Source organism: Hyla sarda, chromosome 3 (assembly GCF_029499605.1).
Source record: "Hyla sarda isolate aHylSar1 chromosome 3, aHylSar1.hap1, whole genome shotgun sequence".
Classification (NCBI taxonomy): domain Eukaryota; kingdom Metazoa; phylum Chordata; class Amphibia; order Anura; family Hylidae; genus Hyla; species Hyla sarda.
The window spans coordinates 408812651-408821735 of record NC_079191.1 but is presented as its reverse complement, the minus strand read 5'-3'; the positions used below and the strand labels follow the sequence as shown (position 1 = coordinate 408821735).

The following is a 9085-nucleotide window of genomic DNA, read 5'->3' as shown; positions in this document are numbered from 1 at the left end:
GCTAGGGTCGCAATGGGGATATCTATGGCTGCCATTGTTATGGGGGCACCTGCAGATGGCACTGTTATGGGGCACACAAGGCTAGGGTCGCAATGGGGATATCTATGGCTGCCATTGTTATGGGGGTACCTGCAGCTGGCACTGTTATGGGCACATGAGGCTGAGGTTGCTATGGGGATATCTATGACTGTCAGTATTATAAGGGCATGGTCATGTGGCCATTTGTGGGTGGGGCAGCCTTTGTACCGGCTTTTTCATGTTGCGTGTTCTGGGGTTTCTATGGCTACCAGCATGGCGCGCGATAACCAGTAAATAAACCGTACAGTCTGTGTCCAGCCCAATGGCTGCCGCAGCCATACAGCCGTTACCACGACTCGCCACTAGGGGTCAGTGTCACAATAATAAACCTTTCCCAGATGACAGTACACGGCGCCGCACAGAGTAAGGGGGAGGGGCGGCTCGATCACTGACTCCTGGATTCCTGAACCGACGTCTGACATAGGATGCTGTGCTCAGACAGTGGGCGTGGCCTGTGACGTCACTGACCCACCCTCTGTGAAGGTTGATGAAGCGTTCTGCAGCAAAACATGTGAGGGCTCCAGTGGCGCAATCGGTTAGCGCGCGGTACTTATACAGCAGTACAATGCAAAGCAATGCCGAGGTTGTGAGTTCGAGCCTCACCTGGAGCACATGTTTTTTTTTTTTTTTTTCTCATTCATTTTATTATTGTGTCTTGTGCTTTATATCTCTGGTGTAATGCAAATTATTCTGTGGATGGTAGTGGTTAGAATACACTGTGATGCTGAGAGTTGTAGTCATTACAGCTATAGAGTGCCACAGTGTGCAGAGCACAGATGTAAATGATAGGATGCGCCAGTGTTTTCCAGGGTGTCTCCAGCTGTTGCAAAACTACAATTCCCAGCATGCCCGGACAGCCTTTGGCTGTCCGGGCATGCTGGGACTTGTAGTTTTGCAACAGCTGATTTTTTTTTCACCCCTTGAAGACACGGCCAATTTTCATTTTTGTTTTATTTTATTTTTCTTTTATATTTCCATCCACAGATCCACACGAGGGATTGTTTTTTTTGCGCGATCAATTGTACTTTGTAATGACATCAGTCATTTTACCATAAAATGGACAGCAAAAAAAAAAAATAAATAAATAAATATAAATATATATATATATATAATAATGATAATAATTATAAATAGATAGATAGATAGATATAGATATTATTTGTTTGGGAAAATTGAAACATAAATCGCAATTTTGCTAATTTTGGAGGGTCTCATTTTCACGCTTTATTATTCTGTGGGTCAATACGATTAAAACAATACCCCTGGTTACACACTTTTCTATCATTGTACTACTTAAAAAAAAAAACTCAAAATTTGTAAACAGAACTAGCATGTTTAAAGTTGACCCCCTATAACTTTTTAGTTTTTTCTATATATGGGGCATATTTTTTATGGCGTGATCTGTAGTTTTTACCAGTACCACTTTTTGATTACTTTTTATTTTTTTAAAATTTTTTTTTTGGGGGGGGGGGAGGTGATTTGACCAAAAATCAGCAAATTTGGACTTTGGTAATTTTTTTTTACGTTTAAGCCGTTCACCGTACGGGCTCATTAACATAATATTTTAATAGATCGGATGTTTGATTTATTATTTTTTTTTACATTTTTGTAATTGTAAAATGGGAAAAGAGGGGAATTATTTTTATTCGGGATGGGGCTTATTCACTTTAGCTTTCCTTTTTTTTTCCCATTTTTTTATATCCCCATAGGAGACTTTTGAAAGCAATATTTTGATTGCTAATACTGTTCTGTGCTACGCATTGGCATAGCCCTGATCAATGTTATCTGTGATTTACAACTATGGTCTGCCAGAGAACAGAGGATGATTGGTACAGCCCAGGAGGCAGGTAAGGAGACCTTCGGCCCCCCATCTTGATTTATCGGACCCCTCTAATACTTCAGATGGCAGAATTATGGTGGAATTTCTGTGTTCTAGGAAAACAGAATTCTGCCAAAATTCAAGCCCCATTGACTTCAATAGGATTCCGCCAAGGAATTCCGCTAAAGACGGGGCTTGTATTTTTGCGGAATACCTAAAGTGCAATTTTCGCCGCAGAAATTCTGCTGTCTGAATGGGACTGCGGAATCCCATTGAAATCAATGGGCAGTAAATTCCGCCGTGTCAACATAGTCTAAGGATTGTGGAACTTCGCAGTGTGAACTGTGCAGCGGATTCCCATTGAAATCAATGGGAGGCTGCTGCAAGCAGAATTCACCCGGAAATTTCCATGAGGAAATACCATAGTGTGGATGGGCCCTAACTCCTAAATAGCCAAGTAACGTAACAATTCACGACTTGGCGTGGCTAAAATATGGGACATAGGGGATATAGGGCTAGAACTTAGATTAGATTAACCAGATTCTTTATTTTTAGACAATACTAGGCCCCATATTCTAGTGCAATATTCTGAATGAAAAGTTTTGCTTCCTGATTCCATGTGTGAGGGAGCGAGGAAGCTGCAGGAAACATTTGGAAGGAAGATCCCAACCAGTCGGGCTATGTTCACACAATAGAATTTCTGTGCGGGATTCTGCATCAGAATTTCACATGGAGATTCCGCAGCAGCAGCAGAGTCTCATAGGTATCAATGGGATTCTGCTGCAATTCAGAAATTCTGATTTCAGTGTACACAGTAAGAATAGACTTGCCTATTTTTGTGTTATTAACCCTTTGCCGATGTGTGTTATTAACCCTTTAGAAGCGGCGGTCAAAGCTGACCGCCGCTTCTAAAGCGAAAGTGAAAGTATCCCGGCTAGTCAGTCGGGCTGTTCGGGACCGCAGCGGTGAAATCGTGGCGTCCCGAACAGCTTACAGGACACCGGGAGGGCCCTTACCTGCCTCCTCGGTGTCCGATCGACGAATGACTGCTCAGTGCCTGAGATCCAGGCAGGAGCAGTCAAGCGCCGATAACACTGATCACAGGCGTGTTAATACACGCCAGTGATCAGCATAGGAGATCAGTGTGTGCAGTGTTATAGGTCCCTATGGGACCTATAACAATGCAAAAAAAAATGTAAAAAAAAAGTGTTAATAAAGGCCATTTAACCCCTTCCCTAATAAAAGTTTGAATCACCCCCCTTTTCCCATAAAAAAAATAAAACAGTGTAAATAAAAATAAACATATGTGGTATCGCCGCGTGCGTAAATGTCCGAACTATAAAAATATATCATTAATTAAACCGCACGGTCAATGGCGTACGTGCAAAAAAATTCCAAAGTCCAAAAAAGCGTATTTTGGTCACTTTTTATACCATTAAAAAATGAATAAAAAGTGATCAAAAAGTCCGATAAAAACAAAAATCATACCGATAAAAACTTCAGATCACGGCGCAAAAAATGAGCCCTCATACCGCCCTGTACGTGGAAAAATAAAAAAGTTATAGGGGTCAGAAGAGGACATTTTTAAACGTATACATTTTCCTGCATGTAGTTATGATTTTTTCCACAAGTACGACAAAATCAAACCTATATAAATAGGGTGCCATTTTAACCGTATGGACCTACAGAATAATGATAAGGGGTCATTTTTACCGAAATATGCACTGCGTAGAAACGGAAGCCCCCAAAAGTTACAAAATGGCGTTTTTTCTTCGATTTTGTCGCACAATGATCTGTTTTTCCGTTTCGTCGTGAATTTTTGGGTAAAATGACTAATGTCACTGCAAAGTAGAATTGGTGACGCAAAAAAAATATGCCATAATATGGATTTTTAGGTGGAAAATTGAAAGGGTTATGATTTTTAAAAGGTAAGGAGGAAAAAATGAAAGTGCAAAAACGGAAAAAACCCTGAGTCCTTAAGGGGTTAATGTCATTTTTTCCCCTGTACGGACATCCGTGGCCCCAGCACAGGCATAGCTACAGGGGTTGCAGTTGCGATTGGGCCCAAAGCTGGAGAGAAGCCACATCTGTCAGCAGGTTTACTCTATTAACTTATTAACTACCCTCAGTTTATTTTCTTATCCCTCTTGCCCCCAGATCTGCCCCCTTTAGGTTTAAGTGACATTGCACATTGCACTATTGAGTCCTACCTCATAGTACCATAGTTAATAAGATTGAAAAAAGACAAAGACCTACAGATAGTTGCCCCCTGTATTTCCCCCCTGTATATAGGACCAACCTCTAGGTAGTATACCCAATGTATGTTGAACCCCCCCCCCCCCCCCCCCCCGCTGTAGGTAGTTTACATCCTGTATATAGGACCCTCTGTAGTTAGTTTGCCAGTTTGCCCCCCATAATTAGGCTCCCCTATGGGTAGTTTCCACCTGTATATAGATCCCTCTATCGGTAGTCCCCCCTACATAGGTCTCCCTATTGGTAGTTTGCCCCTTTAGTTAGTTCCCTCCTATATAGCACCCCCCCCCTCCTCCCCTTTACATAAATAAATCATAGGTAGTTCCCTTGTACAGTGACCCCCCCCCCCCCCCCGACATACGATCATTTCAACATACGATGGCATGTTGAAGGCAGCATCAACATACGATGCTTTTGTATGTCGGGGCCATCGCATAAACATCTATCCGGCAGCGCAGACTGCTTCAGCTGCCACCGGATAGCCGTTTACGGTGCCCCGTGTGGTCCGCTGACGATCACTTACCTGTCCTCGGGGCTCCGGCGCGTCCTCTTCAGGATCCCCTGCATCGTCGGCGCTCTCCATCGTCGTCATCACGTCGCTGCGCACGCCGTCCCGTCATCCAATAGGAGCGGCGTGCGTAGCGACGCGATGGCGGCAACGGAAAGTGAGGATGCCGGGAAGCAGAGGCCTTGCCAGAGTGCTGAGGCCTTGCCAGACAGCGATGGAAGGCGACATCCAGGGCAGGGGTGACGGTCCGGGGCGGCGGGGACAGGTGAGTATAACCTCCAATACAAGTGGTCTTCAACCTGCGGACCTCTAGATGTTGCAAAACTACAACTCCCAGCTCGTATCCCTCAACATACGATGGTTTCAACAAACGATGGTTCATTTGGAACGGATTACCATCTTATGTTGAGGGACCACTGTATATAGGTCCCTATATAGGTAGTTTCTCCCACCGTAGGTAGTTTTCCCCTGTGTATAGGTCTCCATATACTGTAGGTATCATCCCCCCCCCATAGCTAGTTTTCTCCGCCTTTATATAGGTCCTCACCATGAAGTTCAGAGCAAATCATGTGACAGTCAGAAGCTCCGCCCACCACACAGATTTTCATCTGAAAAGACAAGGGAATAAGGTCTTATCCGTATTACATTTCAGATGCAGATATGTAATTGTATTCAGCCTAACAAAATATTACGTTTGCTGTAGACAATGGATCATGGTAAAACCCCATTAAGATAAGATAATGCTTTTATGTTGTGATAATGTTTTTAGAAGAAAGATTTTTTTTTTTGCTTTTGCAAGTGAACTTAACCTCTTAACCCCTTCCCGACCTATGACATACCTGTACGTCATGGGTGGCAAGGTGTTCCCGACCCATGACATACAGGTACGTCATGGACATTACTGCCGCTACTCGCGGCATCCCGCAGCGCCCGGAAAGATGGTGGCTATCACTGATAGCCAGCCATCTTACCGTGCGACCACGGGGGGTTTCGTCCCCCACCCCCCCCCCCAGCGATCGCTGCTATCAGCTGGTCAAATCTGACTAGCTGATAGCAGCGTTTCGCTATGAAAATACTTAGCAGCGCGGTGTGTGAGTCCCGATCACGGGGATCGGGACACACACCGCTCTGCTAAGTGTCCCTGACCCGTCCCCCGGCGTCACTTACCCGTCCGAGCGGTGTCCCGAGCGGTCCCGGCGTCCTCCATGCGGTCCCGGCGTCCTCCATGCGGTCCCGGCTGCGCTGCGTCCCAGGAGGTGAGTTTCCGGCTGCACTGCGGCATCTTCATTGGCAGCAGTGAGATCGCCGTAAAGCGATCTCACTGCTGCCTCTGAGAGTTTCAAAACTGCAACTCCCAGCATGCCCAGACAGCCTTTGGCTTTCTGGGCATGCTGGGAGTTGTAGTTTTGCAACATCTGGAGGTCCACAGTTTGGAGACCACTGTATAATGGTCTCCAATCTGTGCTCTTCCAGATGTTGCAAAACTACAAATCTCAGCATGCTCAGTCTGTCCAGGCATGCTGGGAGTTGTAGTTCTCTAACATCTGGAAGAGCACAGATTGGAGACCATTATACAGTGGTCTCCAAACTGTGGACCTCCAGATGTTGCAAAACTACAATTCCCAGCATGCCCAGACTGCCAAAGCATGCTGGAAGTTGTAGTTCGGCAACATCTGTTCCTTCAGATATTGCCGAACTACAACTTCCAGCATGCCTTGGCAGTCTGGGCATGCTGGGAGTTGTAGTTTTGCAACAACTGGAGGCACACTAGTTGGGAAACATTGTCCGTTTCCTACCTCAGTGCCTCCAGCTGTTGCAATTGTTGCAAAACTATAACTCCCAGCATGCACTGACAGACCATGCATGCTGGGAGTTGTAGTTTTGCAACAGCTGGAGGCACACTGGTTTGGAAACACTAAGTTTGGTTGCAAAACACTTGAAAGTTTATTACTTAACTTAGTGTTTCCAAACCAGTGTTCCTCCAGCTGTTGCAAAACTACAACTCCCAGCATGCACGGACAGCCAAAGGGCATGCTCGGAGTTTGCAACAGCTGGATGTTTGCCCCCTCCCCCCAATGTGAATGTACAGGGTACACTCACATGGGCGGAGGTTTACAGTGAGTGCTGCAAGTTTGAGATGGCGCAAATTTTGCGCTGCAGCTCAAACTTCCAGCGGCAAACTTGCTGTGAACCTCTGCCCATGTGACTGTACCCTAAAAACACTACACTACACTGACACTAACCTAAAATAAAAAGTAAAAAACACTACATATACACATCCCCTACACAGCCCCCCCTCCCCCCCCAAAAATGAAAAACGTCTGGTACGCTACTGTTTCCAAAACGGAGCCTCCAGCTGTTGCAAAATAATAACTCCCAGTATTGCCGGACAGCCATTGACTGTCCAGGCATGCTGGGAGTTTTGCAACAGCTGGAGGCACCCTGTTTGGGAATCACTGGCGTAGAATACCCCTATGTCCACCCCTATGCAAATCCCTAATTCAGGCCTCAAATGCGCATGGCGCTCTCACTTCGGAGCCCTGTCGTATTTCAGGGCAACAGTTTTGGGACACATATGGGGTATCACCGTACTCGGGAGAAATTGCCTTACAAATTTTGGGGGGCTTTTTCTTCTTTAACCCCTTATGAAAAGGTGAAGTTGGGGTCTACACCAGCATGTTAGTGTAAAAAAATTAATTTTTTACACTGACATGCTGGTGTTGCCCTATACTTTTCATTTTCACAAGAGGTAAAAGGGAAAAAAGACCCTCTAAATTTGTAACGCAATTTCTCCTGAGTACGGAGATACCCCATATGTGGGCGCAAAGTGCTCTGGGGGCGCACAACAAGGCCCAGAAGGGAGAGCACACCATGTACATTTGAGGCGATTTGCACAGGGGTGGCTGATTGTTACAGCAGTTCTGACAAACGTAAAACAATAAATATCCATATGTGACCCCATTTTGGAAACTACACCCCTCACGGAATGTAATAAGGGGTGCAGTGAGCATTTACACCCCACTGGTGTATGACAGATTTTTGGAACAGTGGTCTGTGAAAATGAAAAATAAAATTTTTGATTTGCACAGTCCACTGTTTCAAATATCTGTCAAACGCCAGTGGGGTGTAAATGCTCACTGCACCCCTTATTAAATTCCATGAGGGGTATAGTTTCCAAAATGGGGTCACATGTGGGGGGGGTCCAATGTTCTGGCACCATAGGGGCTTCCTAAATGGGACATGCCCCCCAAAAACCCTTTCAGAAAAACTCACTCTCCAAAATCCCATTGTCGCTCCTTCCCTTCTGAGCCCTCTACTGCGCCCGCCGAACACTTTACATACGCATATGAGGTATTTCCTTACTCAAGAGAAATTGGGTTACTTTAGGGTGATTTCTCTCCTTTTACCCCTTGTAAAAATTCAAAAATTGGGTCTACAAGAAAATGCGAGTGTAAAAAATGAAGATTTAGAATTTTCTCCTTCACTTTGCTGCTATTCCTGTGAAACACCTAAAGGGTTAAAACACTTACTGAATGTCATTTTGAATACTTTGGGGGGTGCAGTTTTTATAATGGGGTCATTTATGGAGTATTTCTAATATGAAGATCCTTAAAATCCACTTCCAACCTGAACTGGGCCCTGAAAAATTACGATTTTGAAAATCTTGAGAAAAATTGGAAAATTGCTGCGGAACTTTGAAGCCCTCTGGTGTCTTCCAAAAGTAAAAACTTGTCAATTTTTTAATGCAAACATAAAGTAGACATATTGTATATGTGAATCAATATGTAATTTATTTGGAATATCCATTTTCCTTTCAAGCAGAGACTTTCAAAGTTAGAAAAATGCTAAATTTTCAAAATTTTCATGAAATTTTTAGATTTTTTACCAAGAAAGGATACAAATATCAGTGAAATTTTACCGATACCATAAAGTAGAATATGTCACGAAAAAACAATCTCGGAACCAGAATGATAAGTAGAAGCATTCCAGAGATATTAATGTTTAAAGTGACAGTGGTCAGATTTTCAAAAAATGCCCAGGTCATGAAGGTGAAAATGGGCTGGGTCATGAAGGGGTTAAGGACCACGGGTTTTCTAATTTTTTTCCTCCTCACCTTCTAAAAATCATAGCACTTTAAATTTTCCGCCTACAGACCCATATAAGGGCAATTTTACTTTGAAATACCATCAATCATTTCACCACAAAACTATGGCGAAAACAGAAAAAAAAATATTTGTGGGGCAAAATTTTTGGTAAAAATGACACCTTATCTTTATTCTGTAGGTTCATATGATCGCAAGGATATCTAATTTATATAGGTTTTATTTTATTACTACTAAATTATAACCACATGCACCAAAATTTGTATGTTTAAAATCGTCATCTTCTGACCCCTATAACTTTTTTTATTTTTCCGCATATGGGGA

General features: G+C 43.8%; 1 non-coding gene across 1 annotated transcript; it reads left to right on the top strand.

Moving 5' to 3' along the window:
* Positions 1-595: 595 nt before the first annotated feature.
* TRNAI-UAU (transfer RNA isoleucine (anticodon UAU)) lies at positions 596-689 on the top strand. The gene is made up of 2 exons: positions 596-633; positions 654-689. It is a non-coding gene; the product is annotated as a tRNA-Ile (tRNA).
* Positions 690-9085: the final 8396 nt, after the last annotated feature.